Raw genomic sequence first — 22,550 nt, 5'->3', positions numbered from 1 at the left:
GGATATATATATATATATATATATATATATATATATATATATATATATATATATATATATATATATATATATATATATATATATATATATATATATATATATATATATATATATGTGTGTGTGTGTGTGAAGTGAATTATATTTATATAGTGCTTTTTCTCTAGTGACTCAAAGCGCTTTACAAAGTGAAACCCAATATCTAATTTTTACATTTAAACCAATGTGGGTGGCACTGGGAGCAGGTGGATAAAGTGTCTTGGCCAAGGACACAACGGCAGTAATTAGGATGGCAGAAGCGGGGATCAAACCGGCAACCCTCAAGTTGCTGGCACGGCCGCTCTACCAACCGAGCTATGCCGCCCCATATATATATATATATAAATATATATATATATATATATATATATATATATATAATGTGTGTGTGTGTGTGTATCTAAATGTGTATGAATGTACGTATATTTATATGTATGCATATTGTGTAATAACAGCAGCCCTGTTTTATTTAAAACAATATTTTCTTCACAGAGTTAACACCTCGCCTGGCTGAACTGTGCAGGAGTAAAACATTCCAGACTCAACTCTCGTAAGAAAGCAAAATATCTTTGTGTATTGTTAATGAAATGAAAATAAACTTAAAAGTGTGTCTACATTTTTATAACTGCCAAAAAATAGCTGTATTATGGCAACAGATTTGTTTTAAACTAGGTTTTGCATGTTTGGACATGACTAAATGACACAAAAAATTCCTACAAAAATTGTTTATTGTTTTTTGCTACTGTAAAATTTTCCTAACTTGCGGCAGCACCCCCAAAAGAGACAAGCGGTAGAAAATGGATGGATGTTATGATTAAAGAAATGATTAATTACATCATGAAATCAATAATTAATTAAATATTTTTTTAAATTATCAAATTCTTTTTTTAAACTAATATGTTTTTGCATGTTATTGTGGTTTTATGAACATAGTGGACATGAGTTAAAAGACACAAAAATTGCCAGCAAAAATAGGTAGTTTTTTACTACGTTTACTTCCTTCCTATTAAAAATATATTTGTAATCATTACAACAAGAATGTATTACATCGTGAAATAAATCATGAAATTGAATCAACAATAAATATTTAATCGGTCAAATGATTTGTTTCAAAGAGGGTTATTTTTGCGTGTTATTGTGGTTTTATGAACATAGTGGGCATGACTTAAAGGACACAAAAAATGCCAGCAAAAAAGTTTACATTTTTTAGTAGTTTTACTTTCTACCTTTTAAAAATATATATTTGTAATCATTAAAACAATAACATGTTACATTGTGAAATAAATCATGAAATAATGAAATCAATAATGAATATTTAAATGATCAAATGATTTGTTTCAAACTCGGTTATTTTTGCGTGTTATTGGGGTTTTATGAACTTCGTGGACATGACTTAAAGGACACAGAAAATGCCCACAGTTTTTTATAACGTTTTTTTAACTATTGTCATTTTTTTGTAATTAGAAATATCAGTATCAAATACCATTTTTGTTCACTAAATTCATATAGTAAAAATGATTGTAGTGGCAATCTTCACCTTCAAATGTTCAAATTTATTGTCACTACTCAACAGGTTTAAGGGAGTGATCCTACGCAGCAGCAAACATTGCAATGAAGTGAGGTCCAGTCAGAAATCCAGTTAATGCATATTTATTAATAAACTTGCAGGGTGAATGAAACATACCATGGATTATTGTAGTGACATTGTGCCATATGTTCTCCTGTCTTTCCTGCCTTTTGCTGTGTGCGGTTGTCTGCTGTGGTTGTCTGCCGTTGTTGTCTGCCGTTGTTGTCTGCTGTTGTTGTCTGCTGTTGTCTGCTGTTGTTGTCTGCCGTTGTTGTCTGCCGTTGTTGTCTGCTGTTGTCTGCCGTTGTTGTCTGCCGTTGTTGTCTGCCGTTGTTGTCTGCCGTTGTTGTCTGCTGTTGTTGTCTGCTGTTGTCTGCTGTTGTTGTCTGCCGTTGTTGTCTGCCGTTGTTGTCTGCTGTTGTCTGCCGTTGTTGTCTGCCGTTGTTGTCTGCTGTGGTTGTCTGCCGTTGTTGTCTGCCGTTGTTGTCTGCTGTTGTTGTCTGCTGTTGTCTGCTGTTGTTGTCTGCCGTTGTTGTCTGCCGTTGTTGTCTGCTGTTGTCTGCCGTTGTTGTCTGCCGTTGTTGTCTGCCGTTGTTGTCTGCCGTTGTTGTCTGCTGTTGTTGTCTGCTGTTGTCTGCTGTTGTTGTCTGCCGTTGTTGTCTGCCGTTGTTGTCTGCCGTTGTCTGCTGTTGTTGTCTGCCGTTGTTGTCTGCCGTTGTTGTCTGCCGTTGTCTGCTGTTGTTGTCTGCCGTTGTTGTCTGCCGTTGTTGTCTGCCGTTGTTGTCTGCTGTTGTTGTCTGCTGTTGTTGTCTGCCGTTGTTGTCTGCCGTTGTTGTCTGCTGTTGTCTGCTGTTGTCTGCTGTTGTTGTCTGCCGTTGTTGTCTGCCGTTGTTGTCTGCTGTTGTTGTCTGCCGTTGTTGTCTGCCGTTGTTGTCTGCCGTTGTCTGCCGTTGTTGTCTGCCGTTGTTGTCTGCCGTTGTTGTCTGCCGTTGTCTGCCGTTGTTGTCTGCCGTTGTTGTCTGCCGTTGTTGTCTGCCGTTGTTGTCTGCCGTTGTTGTCTGCCGTTGTCTGCCGTTGTTGTCTGCCGTTGTTGTCTGCTGTTGTCTGCTGTTGTTGTCTGCCGTTGTTGTCTGCCGTTGTCTGCTGTTGTTGTCTGCCGTTGTTGTCTGCCGCTGTTGTCTGCCGTTGTCTGCTGTTGTTGTCTACTGTTGTTGTCTGCCGTTGTTGTCTGCCGTTGTTGTCTACTGTTGTTGTCTGCCGTTGTTGTCTGCTGTTGTTGTCTACTGTTGTTGTCTGCCGCTGTTGTCTGCCGTTGTTGTCTGCTGTTGGTAAGAACGGTTTGTGCTCCCAGACCTGAGTCCTCCCTAATCAGCTCACCTGTGCTCCTATATGTGCCTTCAACCCTGCACTGCTCAACCAAAAAGCCCGCCACCTAGTGACAAAAAAAAGTAATGCCAACACAAAAATAAGGATGCCTAAAATGGCTCCTACAATGATTAATGTGAAACTTGTCTTGTAATATTTTAATTTTAATGCACTTGTGTGTTTTTCAAGTCATGACAATACAATCTGTTCATTATTAAAATATTTGTTATAAAAAAGCTTAAATATAGGGGGTATGTAAAATACTTGACTCCCCAGGCGTTCCCCAAAGTGGCAAGTGAGTGAATCAGCTCTCAGGGCTGTAGCGTCGGAGCGGTTGTGTCTTCTTGCCCAGCCCCGGGGGCCCCCTCCTACTTGGCAGCCGGCCTTACAACTGCCTACCCCTGTGAGTAAACCACCACACTTCTATAGGTTTCCAAGAAAGCAACTTAAAATCCAAGGCCTGAAATGCGGCGTTTAGCTGAGGAAGGCAACTCAGACGGCGGTCGCCACTCCTCGGATTTGCCAGCTCGCCCGACCTAAGACGAGGCCCCTGGTTGCGGGTCACGGATGCCAACTCGGTACCCCCAAGATACCCCGGAAAGCTTCAGCGCGCACAGAGCTTCTTGCCAGTAAGAACACATGGAGTTGTTTTGCTCAACATAACAAGCATAAAGCTGCTTGAATTGTGTAACTCATTTTCATTCATTGCAGATTAAAGTTTGATCATATATTATAAACCAATACAGATGTTTTCATCCTAAAGCCCCCAAGCAAGAACACCCTAAACACCAAGGTGGGCGCCCAGTGTGCTGGCCCGTGTCCCGAGCAGCCAGAACCTGTGTACCCAGTCAGAGACTCGTGGCGCTGTCCAGTCCCAAGCAAAGAAAGTCTCTCTTTGAGGGCTACAAGCAGTATGGGGTTAGTTCTGCAGACCTCTCGCCTCTGAGATAGCACCTCTGACAATATGTCTTCTTCTTGTGGTCACCTATGTATTATTGTCCTATCCAAATGGAGGCGCAGAGTCATTTTTATTAAGATGAAACTGTATTGTTAAGAGTGACACAAAAACATTCAAATGATTAATATTCCATAAAACACAGAATGAATGTTACTTATTTGTCAAATAAACAACAATTAATGACACTCAGTTTGTGGACGTGGTCAAATCTGGGAAAAATCTTCTTGTTGCGGTTTATTTATTGCTTTTGATTCAAAACAGAAGTAAATATTGGATAGTGATGTCATACACCCCTGTCAAGTAAATGGTAAATGGGTTATACTTGTAATGCGCTTTTCTACCTTCAAGGTACTCAAAGCGCTTGGACTCTATTTCCACATTCACCCATTCACACACTGAGGGCGGAAGCTGCCATACAAGGCCCTAACCACCACCCATCAGGAGCAAGGGTGAAGTGTCTAGCTCAGGGGTCGGGAACCTTTTGGGCTGAGAGAGCCATACAAGCCAAATATTTTAAAAAGTATTTCCATGAGAGCTATATCATATTTTTTTAAAGACTCAATACAACTAAATGTGTGCATTTTTAAGTAAGACCAACATTTTTATAGTATAATAAGTGTCTTATTATTTTTAATACCATTGTTATGCTGAAGCTAACCAACAATAGATAAAATACTTCTTACCATTAATGCGACTTCTTGAACAGGTGCGGTAGAAACTGGATGGATGGATTAAAATACATGAGAATGTTTTATATTTTGAACGTTATTTTTGACACCAGCGGAATTATTACTTATGTTATACTTATTATACTTATCGTGTTAAGCAATGTCAGCTAAGATTTATCTGAGAGCCAGATGCAGTCATCAAAAGAGCCACATCTGGCTCTGGAGCCATAGGTTCCCTACCCCTGGTCTAGCTCAAGTAGAGGAGGAAAGTTTCGCCAGCTAACCACAACTCTAGTAAATTGCAATGGTCCCCTGCGGTGATTTTTGTAAGGCATACTTAATGTATTTCTGGCCTAAATTCACCATATTCACATAACCCCAATCATCACGATATAATCACATATGTTGTCTAAGTAAGTTTTTCTGAAGACTGAATGGCTACTTGAATACCAGCGGCATCTTGTGGTCATTATTAGAAACTACAGTTGCATAAAACAAGCCAAATCACATTGATTTTAGCGCTTATATTCACTGTGCTCACAGGGATTCTATTTGCCAGCCAAATAAATATTTTCAATTGGAGAAACAGTTGTCCCTTACCGTGTCGCCATTGGCAGATTTTTTCAAAGTATATTTAACGTATTATGGGCCTAAATCAAGCCCTTTCAGATATATAAATGGCTAAATAAGCTAAAAATATCAACTCTATTGCAGTCTTAGCCACTGGATGAGACCAAATCAATCAGAACCGTGAAGATATTCATACTTCTTCTAAACCAGCCTTTGGATTTTGCTTTGTCCTGTGACGTTTTCTGAGCCTTGAGGTCAGCGGATTGTCCCTTTGTGGCAAATTATGGCCACAAGCGGCCCGTTAAGATTTCAATCTGGCCCGTCGGAAATTCCCATATCATTTTTTTTAGATCTTTAAGATGGAAAGTGGAGCTGCCATGATGATGTGCACTCATGTTTACATATGACCATAATTCTTGAACTATACAAAGTATTCCAATACTTAAAGTAAAAGTACCCATGATTGTCACATTGGAATCTGCGCTTTCTTTTGTAGTTTGACTCGTTCAAGATTCAAGAATGTTTATTGTCATTTGCACAGTTAAACAAACAGTTTGCCGTACAATGAAAATCTTACTTTGCTAGTCCACCCTTCAACAAGTCACACGGTACTTAGCTAAAATAAAAAAATGTTATATACAAAGCACAGTGAGTAACATAACATTATTGCACATCGTGATTGACAGTCAACCGTATAAATATGGAGGTGACCTTGGGTCACATCAGCAGTTTAAAGTGTCTTTAGTGATCAAAGGTAAAAAGTGTCTACAGTGATGGTTCACAGTTCGGGGGTGGTCATGGTACCTGTCTTTTGTTCAAAAGATAAAAGTAAAAGGGGGGGGGGGGGTAGCTGAAAGAGCTAGCATTCACAAGTTAGCATTCACAAGCCTGATGGCCTGTTAGGGTTAGGTTTAGGGTTGGGGTTGGGGTTGGGGTTGGGGTTGGGGTTGGGGTTAGGGTTAGAGTTAGGAGTTAGGGTTAGGTATAAAGAGAAGGAGAGATGGGTAGGTGTTAGGTGTAAAGAAAAGAGAGATGGGTAGGTTTTAGGAGTGAAAAAGGAGAGTGGTTAGGGTTAGGGTAAGGGGTGGGGGAAGGGCGATAAAAGAGTGTAAAAAAGAATATAAGAGGGGTGTGCACGGTCCGTCTATGGCCCAGCGGGCTCGCACTCACGCCTCATTGAGGCCCCCCGGATGTCTGGTCCCCAACTTTGTGATCCACAGGCGTTCGGCCCGCTTCCGTTGGGCCACACTCCATCTCGCGTCAGTCTGTACAACGCACACCCGAACAGAAGTCCACCCGTGCCGGATAAAATGTTGTACCAGGTAGGTGGTAGTGTTCTTCTGTCGGATGATGTTGTACTTATGTTGGTGAAACCGGGTGGCGATGGTGTTACCCGTCTCACCAACATACATGGCATGACATCGCTGGCAGAGGATGACATAAACGCAATTTTTTGAGTTTCTGTGTCCTCTGCACAGCGGCCGGAAGACCTTACCGCTGTGGCGGTTCAAAAGCCAGGGGATGTGCCGTAGGGGAATGTTGCTCTTGGTTGAGGGCGGGTTCCCGGGGGGACTGACTCGGGCCCTGATCAGCAACTCACCCAAGCTAGGGTTTTTGCGGAACGCCGACACCAGGTAATATTCTTTCAGTCGTTCACTCTTCTCCACGAAGGTCCTAAAATTATCCTTCACTTTTCTAGCGATCTGTGTCGCTGCAGGTGAAAAAGTGGTAATGAAGGGGATCATGTGTGTACCAGGGGGAGGCTTCTTCGGGTCCAGGAAGCACCTGAATTGTCTCCTGAGGAAGGTTCTAGAATACCCCCTCTTCCTCAGGGCAGCAAACAGGGTTCCAGTGGCCGTAATGAAGTCCTCCCGCCTGGTACAGATCCGGTGGAACCTTAATAGTTGTGACTTGACCAGTCCCGCGTAGGTGTGAAGGGGGTGGAAACTGGTCTTGTGGAGGAGGGCGTGGGTGTCAGTCTGCTTAAAAAAGACCTTAATGTCCAGATGGTGGGTGGACAGGAAGTCCGGGCCCTTGAATGTGGTGGTGTCAAGGAAGTCCACCGATACAGGACTGGTGGTGGACTTGATGGTTATGTTGGGGTTGTGGGTGTTGAGGGTGTGGAGGAAGACCTGGAAGTCATCCATTGAGTGTGTCCACACACCCCAAATATCATCAAGGTACCGGAAATATTGAAAGGGCTGAATTGGGCAGGCGGTAAGGGCAGAGGTCTCCCATTCTGCCATGAATATATTCGCGTAGGCAGGGGCAAACTTTTTCCCCATGGCCGTGCCTTTAATTTGTAAATAGAATTTTCCATTAAATTCAAAGTCATTCCTCCTAAGGTTAATCTCGAGAAGTTGGAGAAGTTCTTTCTCCGGTCTGCTAACATCTCGATATTTGAGGAAGATATTTTTTACGGCTTGGATGCCCTGGTCTATGTCTATATTGGTATATAGGCTGTCTATATCTATGGTGAATAGAAGGGACTCCTGGGGAATGACTATGTTTTTGACTGTATCTATAAAGTGGTATGTGTCCTTAAGGTAACTCTTATGTTTGATGGAAAGTGGGGTCAGATAGTAATCAATGTATTCCGCCGTCCTATAAGTTTCACTCCCGCAGTCGGAAACAATCGGTCTGCCAGGGGGTATTTCATAGGGCCGGCTCCACTTCTGTGGTTCCTTATGAATTTTGGGGAGTAAATAGAACCTGCGGGGACGGGGTTCCGGTTCCCCCAAGAGGTAAGTATGTTGTTTACTATTAATAAATCTTTTATTTAATAAGTTATTAATAATTTTTTCTATCATAGGGATAGTGTCAAAATAAATCGGTGCGGCCAATGGGGAGTAGTAGGTAGTATCGTTCAGTTGTCTGGTGCCCTCCCAGATATACTGAGTCCTGTCGAAGATAACAACTGCGCTTCCCTTGTCTGCCGGTTTTAAGACTATGTTATTGTTCTTTTTCAGACTCTGGAGGGCCTCTATTTCGTCCCGCGTCAAATTGGGCGCAACCGCGAGGGCGCAACCCGAAAGGAGCGACGGGTGCTCGTCCGCCAGGACCAGTGTGTGGACCTCTGGATGTAGCAGACCCGGTGAAGGTTCCCACTCGGACCTCGGGGTGAAAGGTCGCGGACCGAGGGCACCCTGATGTTCGTAGAATGCTGCAATTTTAACACTTCTGTGGTATTCTTGCAGGTCAAATTTGACCTGATGGTGCCAATCGGAGCTGACGCTAGTGGACGGGACGAAGGTGAGGCCTTTATCGAGGAGGGAGCGCTGTGCGGAGGTAAGTATGAAGTTTTTGGAAAGGTTTACAATGTTTTTGTTGGTGTTGTTGTTGTCGTCGTTGTTGTTGTTGTGTGTGTTTGTGTCACCCCCCCGACAGGTCGGGTTTTTGGGGACGCCAGGTTTAAATGTTGAAGCCAATGCTTCAGCATATTCCTGGCCGTGTTGTCGGTCCAGTGCAGGTTGTCTCTACCTGTTGCGAACTCGTCGCTGGAAAGTGCTGGAATGAAATGGTAATTTTTGTGGATGTAATTATTGATTTGCCGGAGGTTATCTTTGTGTTCCTCGGGCAAATTGTCAGAAAAATTGAGGATGGGAATGAAAATTTCGGCATTAGGAAAGGTGATTTTGGCCGTCTTGAAGGCCTTTTGGAGCTGTTTAAAAGTGGTAGATTTGGGGTTTTGCTCTTTGTTGTTGATGCCGAAAGATAGAATGACCATTTCCACCTCAGCACTGACTTTTGTTTTTTGCAGGATGGCCTCTGCATGGCGGAAGTTGGCCCCCGGGTAGCTATCCATCTGGAGGTCCTGTAGACTGGTGGATGGAAGGCGACTAATGTTTGAGTCCCCAATCACCAGGACCTTCCTGTGAACGGACAGGTGCCAGTCCACCATCTTACGAGTTGTGCTGATGTGCCTTGTAGGCCTTCTGCGTGGACTCGTTGGCGTGGCAACCTGTGCCCCGTCCGTGTCCCCTGTCGGCTGAGAAGCCGAAGTAACAGCCCTTGTCCTTTTCTGGTTTCCAGTAAAGAACGAGGACCAGCTAGCACGCGCATCCGGAGCGGACGTGTCCGGAACCGGCGTGACTGGAGGACGAATGTCTACCAGAGGCACGTCCGGCAGAGGCGCGTCCGGGAGGGGCGCGTCCAGGAGCGAGGAAGTCGAGGTAGGTGGTCTCGGTTGGCTAGAACCAAGTTGGGACCAGCTTGGAGGCGTGTCAAGGGGCAGCTGGGACCACTCTGGAGGCACGTCAAGGGGTGACGCGGGCCGCTCAGGTGAGTGGTGGGAAGTGTCTGGCTGGCCAGGCGTCCCCTGTGCATTGTCCGCTACATGGACTAGAACTGGTATATTTTGTTCCACAGGTAGCGGTGGCGCCTCGGAGACCGCAGGAGGGACCCTGACCTCTGTCTCGACACGCAAAGGCGGACTGGGAGGCGGAACCAGGGGAGCCTCGACAATGGAGTAGTCGGGAGGACTGCTACATGGCTCCTGGTGTCGTGTCGCTCTCTGGGGCCTAGCTGGTGCCGCAGCCAGAGAAGCAGGCGACAAAACCGGGAAGGGGACCGGGGTGACCGGTCCCCTAGGACCCGGAACCTGTTCCACCACAGGGGACCAATCCCCGCCCAAAGGGTCGGTCATGGTCGACACCGTGGCGCGTGCAGGAGCGTGCGGTGCTGGAACCGGCAGGGGCAGCGGCAGCGGCATGGTGGACACCGTGGCGCGCGCAGGAGCGTGCAAGGTTGGAACCGGCAGGGGTAGCGGCAGCGGGGGCTGCACTACCTCCATTACCACTCGGGTGCTGGACGGATCCAAGTGGACTGGTGACCCCGTCTGCTGGGATCGTGACGGACTACCCCCCTCGTCCACGCCACGAACGTCCACACAGACGGAGATCACCAGACCCTCGGCCAGCCGCAATGTCTCAGTGGTCAACCTGCGTCCCAGATGTGTCCTGGTCCAAGCCGAGGCCACCTGGAATGGGTCTCTCCAATTTTGCCCAATAAAAGCACTCAATTTGTTGATTTCCGTTTCTAGTGATTTTTTGTAATGTTCTCTTAATATTTGTACTGTTTTTTGTGCCCAATTGTGTGCATTCTCTTTTATTAGGGCTTCTGTGTCCGGGTTGGTGACCGCTGGTCTAATTCCGGTCGTCAAGGTGAGTTCCATATTGGTTATGGTCTGTGGCTGGGTATCTCTATCTACATTGATTTGGTGGTGTATGATTTTGATGATATTGTACATAGTTTTAGCTTTGATGCTAAAATCACTATCTTGATCGTTAGGATTAATTTCCCTAGAGGGACGTGTGATATTAATATTCCTGGTTATATTGGGGCGTTGACCCCGTCTAAATCCAGGTTTGTCCGCTCTAAAAGTCCTCCTGGGATTGGGAGGCTCATAGTGTGCAGGTCGGAAATTAACCCTGTTTTTTTGGGGTCTATTGTGTGCAGGATGTTGGAAATATTGAGGTTTGTATCCTCTGAAAAAATTGTTTTTATTTTTTTGGAATGTGTTATGTTGATTTTCCCACCGTGGGGCACCATAACGCTGGCCACGCCGGCCGCTGTTACTCCTGTCACGAGAGGCGTTGCCCTGGCGACGTGTGTTGTTGGTGGAGTAAACATGGCGGCGTGTGTTGCGTGTGGGGTAATCGCGGCGACGTGCGTCGCGTGTAGGGTAGTCCCGGCGACGTGCGTCGCGTGTGGGGTAGTCCTGACCACGTACGTCACGTCTCTCACGCGATCGGTTGCCGTAGCGACGCGTGTCGCTGCGGAGGCGCACCCGCTCGTCCTCCTCCTCTGCAGGATAGCCACGCAGCACCTCCGCGTAGCTCCTACGAGGCGGTTGTTGACGACGGTCCGCAAAATGATAATCTCCATCATCATAGCGGCCGTGTTGTGGTTGAGGACGAGGGGGCGGGGTGATCTCGCGCCGCGATCGCTGTTTGCGTCCGCGAGGACGGACGAGGACCCATTCCTCGTCGTTCCACGCCGCCATTTTTCGACAACCGAACGTGATATTAAATGTAAAATAGGTATTATGTGTAAAAATATAATAGGAATGAAGGTAGGTAGGTAGAAAGAAAAAATTAATTGATAGAGAAGAAATAAAATGGAAAGACTCCGGCGCGCTTCAGTGACGTCACGTCAGCGCAAACCGGATGTCTTTCGAAAAAAACCACAGAAGAAGAAGACCAGCTTCTTCGAAGGAAAAATAATATAAAGAAAATAAACAACTAAGGGCGGTTCTATGCAGCACGATAAAAGACTCCAAGGTAAGGAGTGGAATAAATTAAATTAAATAATTAAGGCGTATAAAATGAACGTAAATTGAGCGAATTATCGACGGACTTTTCGCCTCGTGGGAAAAGTTCCGCACGGCCACAAACAAAAAGAGAGAGGGAGGGTAGAGGAAAGATAGTGAAAAGGTGAAAAATAATGTATTGCAAGTCTTATAAATGCAACGTTTCGGCACGAATGTGCCTTCTTCAGGCAGAGACTTGCTAATTGGAATAAGAAATGAAAAAGTCGGCTAGTGTGCAATGAGAGCGATGTTGCTCGTTCGGTGGTTGGCTGTAGACTGAGGCTGATTGGCTGCTGAGAGTGAGGTGGAGTCGTAGCTGGCAAAATTTTAAACAAGAAAGTTTTTAGAGAAAGGGTTAGGGTTAGGGTTAGGGTTGGGGTTGGGGTTGGGGTTAGGGTTAGAGTTAGGAGTTAGGGTTAGGTATAAAGAGAAGGAGAGATGGGTAGGTGTTAGGTGTAAAGAAAAGACAGATGGGTAGGTTTTAGGAGTGAAAAAGGAGAGTGGTTAGGGTTAGGGTAAGGGGTGGGGGAAGGGCGATAAAAGAGTGTAAAAAAGAATATAAGAGGGGTGTGCACGGTCCGTCTATGGCCCAGCGGGCTCGCACTCACGCCTCATTGAGGCCCCCCGGATGTCTAGTGCCCAATTTGGTCATCCACAGGCGTTCGGCATGTCGCCGTTGGCCTGTACTCCATTTGGAGTCGTGCTGGATGACACAAACCCGGACAGAATCCCACCCGTGCCGGAGGAAGTGTTGCACCAGGTGGGTGGTGGTGTTCTTCTGTCGAGTGATGTTGTGTCTATGTTGGTGGAAACGGGTGGCGATGGTGTTTCCCGTCTCCCCAACATACAGGGCGTGGCAACGCTGGCATCGGATGACGTAAACGCAGTTTTTTGTGCGTGCGTCCCCCCTGCATAGGGGCCGGAAGACCCTCCCGTTGTGGCGGTTAAGTAGCCACGGGATGTGTCTGAAGGGGACGCTGCTCCGAGTCGGGGGAGGATCTCTCGTGGAGGGGACCCGAGCCCTGACCAGCAGATCGCACAGGTTGGGATTCTTACGGTATGCTGACACCAAATAATGTTTTTGGAGCCTGCCACTATTATCCACAAAGTCTTTAAAGTTTTGTTTGACTCTTCTAGCTACCTGTACCGCCGCAGGTGAGAAGGTCGTGATCAGGGGGATCATGGACTCACCAGGGGGAGGCTTCTTGGGGTCCAAGAAGCACCTGAACTGTCTCCTGAGGAAGGATGTCGAATATCCCCTCTTCCTCAGGGCAGTGAACAGGGCTCCCGTGGCCGTGACGAAGTCCTCCCGCCTGGTGCAGATCCGGTGGAATCTTAACAGCTGGGACTTGACCAGTCCCGCGTAGGTATGTCGGGGGTGGAAACTGGTCTTGTGGAGGAGGGCATGGGTGTCAGTCTGTTTAAAATAAACCTTTATGTCCAGATTGTGAGTGGAGGGGAAGTCTGGACCTTTGTATGTGGTGGTGTCCAAGAAATCCACCGACATGGGGCTGGTGGTGGACTTGATAGTGATACTGGGGTTGTGAGTATTGAGGGTGTGGCGGAACACCTCAAACTCCTCTACGGAGTGGGCCCATACCCCCCAGATATCATCGAGGTACCGTAAGTAATGCAGGGGCTTAATCGGGCACGCTGCGAGGGCGGAGGTCTCCCATTCCGCCATGAAAATATTGGCGTATGCCGGGGCAAATTTCTTCCCCATGGCTGTCCCTTTAATCTGGAGGAAGAACTTCCCATTAAATTCAAAGTCGTTCCTCCTTAAATTTATGTCGAGCAGCTGCAGGAGTTCTTTGTCCGGCCTGCTAACGTCTCGATATTTGCCAAATATATTTTTTACGGCTTGGATGCCCTGTTAAATGTCTATGTTTGTGTATAAACTGTCTATATCAATTGTGAACAGAATGGCCTCTTGGGGAATGGTGAGATTTTTTATTTTTTCTATAAAGTCATATGTGTCTTTTAAATAACTATTGTGTTTGGTGGAAAGTGGCGTTAAATAAAAATCGATAAATTCTGCCGTCCTGTAGGTTTCGCTCCCACAGTCGGAAACTATGGGCCTGCCCGGGGGTATGACATGGGGCTGGCTCCATTTGTGGGGTTCCTTGTGGATTTTGGGGAGTAAATAAAACCTACGAGGACGGGGATCCGATTCGCCCAGGAGGTAAGTAAATTGTTTATAATTAATGAATTTTTTATTTAATAAATTTTTAATGATTTTTTCCACCATAGGGATTGTGTCAAGATAAATGGGTGCGGCCAACGGGGAGTAGTAGGTGGTGTCGTTCAGTTGTCTGGTGCCCTCCCAGACATACTGAGACCTGTCAAAGATGACCACAGCGCTTCCTTTGTCTGCCGGTTTGATAACAATGTTATTGTTATTTTTCAGACTCTGAAGGGCCTCAGTTTCGTCACGCGTGAGGTTGGGCGTAATGGCGAGGGCGCAACCCGATAGGAGCGATGGATGCTCGTCCGCTAGGACCAGTGTGTGGACCTCTGGAGGTAGCAGACCGGGTGAGGGCTCCCACTCGGACCGGGCGGTGAAAGGTCGCGGACCGAGGGACCCCTGCTTTTCATAGAACACCGCGAGTTTGACACCCCTGTGGTATTCTTGTAAGTCAAACTTCATTTGGTGGTGCCACTCAGGACTAAGGTTGGTGGATGGGACGAACGTGAGGCCTTTATTGAGGAGGGAGCGCTGTGAGGAGGTAAGTGTGAAATGTTTTGACAAATTTACAATGTTTTTGTTTGTGTTTGTGGTGGTGTTGTTTGTGCTTGTGTCACCCCCCCGACAGGTCGGGTTTTTGGGGATGCCATGTTTAAATGGTGAAGCCAGTGCTTCAGCATGTTTTTGGCCGTTTCCTCGGTCCAGTGAAGGTTGTCCCTCCCCGTAGCAAACTTATCACTGGTGAGTGCCGGGATGAAATTATAGTTTTTTTGAATATAAGCATTAATTTTGTGGAGGTTATCTTTATGTTCCTCGGGCAGGGCTTCTGAGAAGTTGATGATGGGGATGGAAATGTCGGCGTTCGGGAACACCGTTTTGGCCACCTTGAGGGCCCTTTGAATTTGTTTAAAGGTGGTGGCCTTCGGGTTTTGTTCCTTGTTATTGAGGCCGAACGATAACACCACCATTTCCACTTCGACACTAATTTTGGTTTTTTCCAAGATGGCCTCTGCGTGGCGGAAGTTGGCCCCTGGATAGCTGTCCATCTGAAGGTCCTGGAGACGGACAGGTGGAAGACGACTAATATTGGAGTCACCAATCACCAGGACCTTCTTATCAACAGACAGGTGCCAATCAACCAACTTGCGCGTTGTACTGATGTGTCTAGTGGGGCCCCTGCGCGGACTCATAGGTGTGGCTAATTGTGTCGTGTCTGTATCCTCTGTCGGCTGAGAGGCCGAAGTGACCGTTCTAGGCCCTTTCCGGATTCCCGAAAAAAATTGGGACCAGCTTGGACCCGCTTCGGGAACCGGCGTGCGTGGAGGAGGAGTGTCCACGAGGGGCACGTCCGGAAGAGGCGCGTCCGGGAGGGGCGCGTCCAGGAGGGAGGAAGTCGGCGAGGGTGGTCCCGGTTGGCCAGAACCTAGTTGAGACCAACTGGGGGGCGTGTCAGGGGGCAGCTGGGACCACCCTGGGGGCCCCTCAGGGGATGACGCCGGCTGCTCAGGTAGGTCGTTGGAAGTGTCTGGCTGGCCAGACGTCACCTGTGCATTGTCCGCTACATGGACTAGAACTGATGTATTTTGTTCCCCAGGTGGCGGTGGCGCGTCCGAGACCGCAGGAGGGACCCTGACTTCGGTCTCGACCCGCGAATGCGGCCTGGGTGGCGGGACCAGGGGAGCCTCGACAATGGAATTGTCGGGAGGACTGCTACATGGCTCCTGGGGTCGTGTCATTCTCTGGGGCCTGGATGGTGCCGCAGCCAGAGAAGAAGGCGACAAAACCGGGAAGGGGACCGGGGTGACCGGTCCCCTAGGACCCGGAACCGGTTCCACCACAGGGGACCAGTCCCCGACCACAGGGTCGGTCATGGTGGACGCCGTGGCGCGTACAGGAGCGTGCAGGGTTGGAACCGGTAGGGGCAGCGGCAGCGGCAGCGGCGGCGGCGGCTGCACTACCTCCATCACCACTCGGGTGCTGGACGGATCCAAGCGGACTGGTGACCCCGTCTGCTGGGATCGTGACGGACTACCCCCCTCGTCCACGCCACGAACGTCCACACAGATGGAGATCACCAGACCCTCGGCTAGCCGCAGTGTCTCGGTGGTCAACCTGCGTCCCAGGTGTGTCCTGGTCCAAGCCGAGGCCACCTGGAATGGGTCTTTCCAATTTTGCCCAATAAAAGCACTCAATTTGTTGATTTCCGTCTGTAGTGCTTTTTTATAATGTTCTCTTAATATTTGTACTGTTTTTTTGTGCCCAATTATGTGCATTGTCTTTTATTAGGGCTTCAGTGTCAGGGTTGGTGACCGCTGGCCTGATTCCGGTCGTCAAGGTGAGTTCCATATTAGTAATAGTTTGTGGTTGGATATCTCTATCCACGTTATTTTGGTGGTGTATAATTTTGATGATGTTATAGATGATTTTAGCTTTGATGCTAAAATCACTGTCCTGATTGTCAGGATGAATTTCCCTGGTGGGACGTGTTGTGTTTACATTCCTGTTTATATTCGGGCGTTGACCCCGTCCAAATCCAGGTTTGTCCGCTCTAAAAGTCCTCCTGGGATTGGGAGGCTCATAGTGTGCAGGTCGGAAATTAACCCTGTTTTTTTGGGGTCTATTGTGTGCAGGATGTTGGAAATATTGAGGTTTGTGGCCTCTGAAAAAATTGTTTTTATTTTTTTGGAATGTATTCTGTTGATTTTCCCACCGTGGGGCACCATAACGCTGGCCACGCCGGCCGCTGTTACTCCTGTCGCGAGAGGCGTTGCCCTGGCGACGTGTGTTGTTGGTGGAGTAAACATGGCGGCGTGTGTTGCGTGTGGGGTAATCGCGGCGACGTGCGTCGCGTGTCGGGTAGTCCCGACCACGTACGTCACGTCTCTCACGCGATCGGTTGCCGTAGCGACGCGTGTCGCTGCGGAGGCGCGTCCGCTCGTCCTCCTCCTCTGCAGGATAGCCACGCAGCACCTCCGCGTAGCTCCTGCGAGGCGGTTGTTGACGACGGTCCGCAAAATGATGATCTTCGTCATCATAGCGGCCGTATTGAGGTTGAGGACGAGGGGGCGGGGTCATCTCACGCCGCGATCGCTGTTTACGTCCGCGAGGACGGACGAGGACCCATTCCTCGTCACTCCACGCCGCCATTTTTCGACAACCGAACGTGATATTAAATGTAAAATAGGTATTATGTGTAAAAATATAATAGGAATGAAGGTAGGTAGGTAGAAAGAAAAAATAAATTGATAGAGAAGAAATAAAATGGAAAGACTGCGGCGCGCTTCAGTGACGTCACGTCAGCGCAAACCGGATGTCCTTCGAAAAAAACCACAGAAGAAGAAGACCAGCTTCTTCGAAGAAAAAAGAATATAAAGAAAATAAACAACTAAGGGCGGTGCTATGCAGCACGATAAAAGACTCCAAGGTAAGGAGTGGAATAAATTAAATTAAATAATTAAGGTGTATAAACTGAACGTAAAAGAGCGAATTGTCGACGGACTTTTCGCCTCGTGGGAAAAGTTCCGCACGGTGACAAACAAAAGGAGAGAGGAAGGGTAGAGGAAAGATAGTAAAAAGGTGAAAAATAATATATTGCAAGTCTTGTAAATGCAACGTTTCGGCACGAATGTGCCTTCTTCAGGCTGAGACTTGACTGAATGTAAAATAGGAAATAAAAGCGTCGGCTAGTGTGCAATGAGAGAGATGTTGCTCGTTCGATGGTTGGCTGTAGACTGAGGCTGATTGGCTGCTGAGAGTGAGGTGGAGTCGTAGCTGGCGAAAAATAAACAGAAAAGTTTTAAGCGATGCAAACTGCTCAGCTAAAATCATCCATGCAGCAATAATTGGCACCCAGTAACAGCATTGACCATGTATATGGTATATTATATTATTATTAATAGTGAATAAATGAATAAAATAAAATAAAATTAAAATTAAATAGGCAAAAATAGAAAATAATAAGATAAAAATAAGGAAAATTCACTATTAATAGCACAATAAAACTGAGCCGAGAAAAACTGTAATTGTGACTCCAAACGGAGTTCGAACAAGTCCAAAATATTTTTTGGGAGAAATTTTTAAAGGTTTTTTAGTATTTTTTTGTATTTTTGTTAGGTTTTTTGATTTTTTGGGAGATTTTAAGTATTTTTGTATTTTTTTGGTATTTTTTCAGGTCGTTGGAGTACAAGGACATCCGGAGCACTCCCTGCGCCGGGTACGTCCGTGTAGCTAGGTCCATGACCCTGTAACCAAGGTAAGTATTTTAGTATTGTTTCTGTGTCTATTTGCAGTCGTTGGAGTAAAGGACAACGTCCGTTACCCCAGGTGAGAGACATGACAATAAAGGTAAGTATTTTTGATGTTGTTATCATATGTTCTTTCTTTGATTTTGTTGTTGTTTTTTTACAGGTACTCGTGGGAAAACCAGGACCTCCGGGGCATCCCCTACGCCAGAGACGTCCGGATTCCCAGGTAAGTAGTGAGGTAAGTATTATTACCAGAAATGATGTATATATTGGTGCGGATGAGAGGTGGAACCAGGAGGGTCCCCAATGGGCGGAGCGCGAGCCGTGTGTGGACCAGAGGCACAGGCGGGTTAGGGTTGGGGTTGGGGTTGGGGTTAGGGTTAGAGTTAGGAGTTAGGGTTAGGTATAAAGAGAGGGAGAGATGGGTAGGTGTTAGGTGTAAAGAAAAGAGAGATGGGTAGGTTTTAGGAGTGAAAAAGGGGAATGGTTAGGGTTAGGGTAAGGGGTGGGGGAAGGGCGATAAAAGAGTGTAAAAAAGAATATAAGAGGGGTGTGCACGGTCCGTCTATGGCCCAGCGGGCTCGCACTCACGCCTCATTGAGGCCCCCCGGATGTCTAGTACCCAATTTGGGTTAGGGTTAGGGTTAGGTTTGTGGTTGGGGTTGGGGTTAGGGTTAGGAGAGAGAGAGAGTGAGATAGAGAGAGAGAGAGAGAGAGAGAGAGAGAGAGAGAGAGAGTGAGTGAGAGAGAGAGAGAGAGAGTGAGATGAGAGAGAGAGTAAAGGTTAGGTTTAGGAGAGGAGAGAGTAAAGGTTAGGTTTAGGAGAGGAGAGGGAGAGGGATAGAGAGAGAGAGAGTGTGAAAAAAAGAAAAGAGAGAAGAGGAGGGTGTGCTCGCTCCATCACAACCTGTCCAGGCGACGCCAAGCCGAACGATGGCCACCCCAAGGACCCTGGAAGAAATCGAATCGGGGCTTTAAATGAAGTGACAAACACATGCGGATAATATCCAGCGACGCGCGTTTCGGCCTTTCAGGCCTCGTCAGGCTGGCTGGGCCACGCCCACTGGAGCTCTTCTCCTTCTCCAGTGGGTAAAGGGTGCTTCCTTGAAACCCCGTGGTCGAGACGGCTTCCCTATGTGTCCTCGGGCAGGAGGGTATCTCATGAACTGCCGGAGAGGGAATGAGCCTGGGCTCCAAATGGAGGAGGTTATATAGTGTGCTGCAGTGGGCGTGGCTAGTGCTCACAACTACAGCGGAGTCAAAAGACTCTCAAAATAACATCCTACATATGTGAAGCGTCAAATCGACATATTATGTGCAACACATAGTGGACAAACACGCCGTGGACTATCGGAATGTTTGACCAAAGCAATAAAATGTTTGCTTTGATATACCTTTCCCTCCATTTGGAATGTGTTCAAATCAAGTCTAAAAGTTCGACTTGTTGTAACGTCACGACACCCGCACTGTGAAACGATTTGTACTCACCGAGCAGGCCACCCAGAGTGACAATCACCGCAGGCAGGACGCCACCCGAAACAAGGCCGGAGGCACTGGCGTGTCAGGTTTGTGGTTGGGGTTGGGGTTAGGGTTAGGAGAGAGAGAGAGTGAGATAGAGAGAGAGAGAGAGAGAGAGAGAGAGAGAGAGAGAGAGAGAGAGTGAGTGAGAGAGAGAGAGAGAGAGTGAGATGAGAGAGAGAGTAAAGGTTAGGTTTAGGAGAGGAGAGAGTAAAGGTTAGGTTTAGGAGAGGAGAGGGAGAGGGATAGAGAGAGAGAGAGTGTGAAAAAAAGAAAAGAGAGAAGAGGAGGGTGTGCTCGCTCCATCACAACCTGTCCAGGTTTAGGGTTAGGGTTAGGGTTAGGGTTGGGGTTAGGGTTAGAGTTAGGAGTTAGGGTTAGGTATAAAGAGAAGGAGAGATGGGTAGGTGTTAGGTGTAAAGAAAAGAGAGATGGGTAGGTTTTAGGAGTGAAAAAGGAGAGTGGTTAGGGTTAGGGTAAGGGGTGGGGGAAGGGCGATAAAAGAGTGTAAAAAAGAATATAAGAGGGGTGTGCACGGTCCGTCTATGGCCCAGCGGGCTCGCACTCACGCCTCATTGAGGCCCCCCGGATGTCTGGTCCCCAACTTTGTGATCCACAGGCGTTCGGCACGTTTCCGTTGGGCCACACTCCATCTCGCGTCAGTCTGAACAACGCACACCCGAACAGAAGCCCACCCGTGCCGGATAAAATGCTGCACCAGGTAGGTGGTGGTGTTCTTCTGTCGGATGATGTTGTATTTATGTTGGTGAAACCGGGTGGCGATGGTGTTACCCGTCTCACCAACATACATGGCATGACAACGCTGGCAGAGGATGACATAAACGCAATTTTTTGAATTTTTGTGTCCTCTGCACAGCGGCCGGAAGACCTTACCGCTGTGGCGGTTCAAAAGCCAGGGGATGTGCTGCAGGGGAATGCCGCTCCTGGTCAAGGGCGGACCTCCGGGGGAACTGACCCGGGCCCTGATCAGCAACTCGCCCAGGCTAGGGTTTTTGCGGAAGGCCGACACGAGGTAATACTCTTTCAGCCGTTGACTCTTTTCCACAAAGGCCCTGAAATTTTCCTTCACTTTTCTAGCGATCTGTGTCGCTGCAGGTGAAAAAGTGGTGATGAAGGGGATCATATGTGTACCAAGGGGAGGCTTCTTCGGGTCCAGGAAGCACCTGAATTGTCTCCTGAGGAAGGTTCTAGAATACCCCCTCTTCCTCAGGGCAGCAAACAGGGTTCCAGTGGCCGTAATGAAGTCCTCCCGCCTGGTACAGATCCGGTGGAACCTTAATAATTGTGACTTGACCAGTCCCGCGTAGGTGTGTCGGGGGTGGAAACTGGTCTTGTGGAGGAGGGCATGGGTGTCAGTCTGCTTAAAAAATACCCTAATGTCCAGGTGGTGGGTGGATGGGAAATCCGGGCCCTTAAAGGTGGTGGTGTCAAGGAAGTCCACCGATACAGGACTGGTGGTGGACTTGATGGTTATGTTGGGGTTGTGGGTGTTGAGGGTGTGGAGGAAGACCTGGAAGTCATCCATTGAGTGCGTCCACACACCCCAAATATCGTCCAGGTACCGGAAGTATTGGAAGGGCTGAATTGGGCAGGCGGCAAGGGCAGAGGTTTCCCATTCTGCCATGAATATATTAGCGTAGGCCGGGGCAAACTTTTTCCCCATGGCCGTGCCTTTTATTTGTAAATAGAACTTTCCATTAAACTCGAAGTCATTCCTCCTGAGGTTAATCTCGAGAAGTTGGAGAAGTTCCTTCTCCGGTCTGCTAACGTCCCGATATTTGTGGAAAATATTTTTTACGGCTTGGATGCCTTGGTCTATGTCTATATTGGTATATAGGCTGTCTATATCTATGGTGAATAGGAGGGACTCCTGGGGAATGACTATGTTTTTAACTGTATCTATGAAGTGATATGTATCTTTAAGGTAACTCTTATGTTTAATGGAAAGTGGGGTCAAGTAGTGGTCAATATATTCCGCCGTCCTATATGTTTCACTACCGCAATCGGAAACAATAGGTCTGCCAGGGGGAATTTCGTAGGGCCGGCTCCACTTCTGTGGTTCCTTGTGAATTTTGGGGAGTAAATAGAATCTGCGGGGGCGGGGTTCAGGTTCCCCCAAGAGGTAAGTGTGTTGTTTGGTGTTGATGAATCTTTTATTTAATAAATTATTAATAATTTTTTCTATCATAGGGATAGTATCGAAATAGATCGGTGCGGCCAATGGGGAGTAGTAGGTTGTATCGTTAAGTTGTCTGGTGCCCTCCCAGATATACTGAGCCCTGTCGAAGATCACCACTGCGCTTCCCTTGTCTGCCGGTTTTAAAACTATGTTGTTGTTCTTTTTCAGACTCTGGAGGGCCTCCATTTCGTCACGCGTCAAATTGGGCGCAACCGCGAGGGCGCAACCCGAAAGGAGCGACGGGTGCTCATCCGCCAGGACCAGTGTGTGGACCTCTGGATGTAGCAGACCCGGTGAAGGCTCCCACTCGGACCTCGGGGTGAAAGGTCGCGGACCGAGGGCACCCTGATGTTCGTAGAATGCTGCAATTTTAACACTTCTGTGGTATTCTTGTAGGTCAAATTTGACCTGATGGTGCCAATCGGAGCTGACGCTAGTGGACGGGACGAAGGTGAGGCCTTTATCGAGAAGGGAGCGCTGTGCGGAGGTAAGTATAAAGTTTTTGGATAGGTTTACGATGTTTTTGTTGGTGTTGTTGTTGTCGTTGTTGTTGTTGTTGTGTGTGTTTGTGTCACCCCCCCGACAGGTCGGGTTTTTGGGGACGCCAGGTTTAAATGCTGAAGCCAATGCTTCAGCATATTCCTGGCCGTGTTGTCGGTCCAGTGCAGATTGTCTCTACCTGTTGCGAACTCGTCGCTGGAAAGTGCTGGAATGAAATGGTAATTTTTGTGGATGTAATTATTGATTTGCCGGAGGTTATCTTTGTGTTCCTCGGGCAAATTGTCAGAAAAGTTGAGGAGGGGAATGAAAATTTCGGCATTAGGAAAGGTGATTTTGGCCGTCTTGAGGGCCTTTTGGAGCTGTTTAAAAGTGGTAGACTTGGGGTTTTGCTCTTTGTTGTTGATACCGAAAGATAGAATGACCATTTC

At 47.4% G+C, this 22,550-nt stretch overlaps 1 long non-coding RNA gene across 1 annotated transcript; it reads left to right on the top strand.

Moving 5' to 3' along the window:
- The first annotated feature begins 12,793 nt into the window (after positions 1-12,793).
- Positions 12,794-15,859, top strand: LOC133548906 (uncharacterized). The gene is made up of 4 exons (XR_009805998.1): positions 12,794-14,400; positions 14,481-14,571; positions 14,662-15,166; positions 15,254-15,859. It is a non-coding gene; the product is annotated as an uncharacterized LOC133548906 (long non-coding RNA).
- The last annotated feature ends 6,691 nt before the right edge of the window (positions 15,860-22,550 follow it).

Source organism: Nerophis ophidion, linkage group LG03, assembly GCF_033978795.1.
Source record: "Nerophis ophidion isolate RoL-2023_Sa linkage group LG03, RoL_Noph_v1.0, whole genome shotgun sequence".
NCBI lineage: Eukaryota > Metazoa > Chordata > Actinopteri > Syngnathiformes > Syngnathidae > Nerophis > Nerophis ophidion.
The sequence above is the reverse complement of the archived record's forward strand: the minus strand, read 5'-3'. Positions and strand labels throughout refer to the sequence as shown.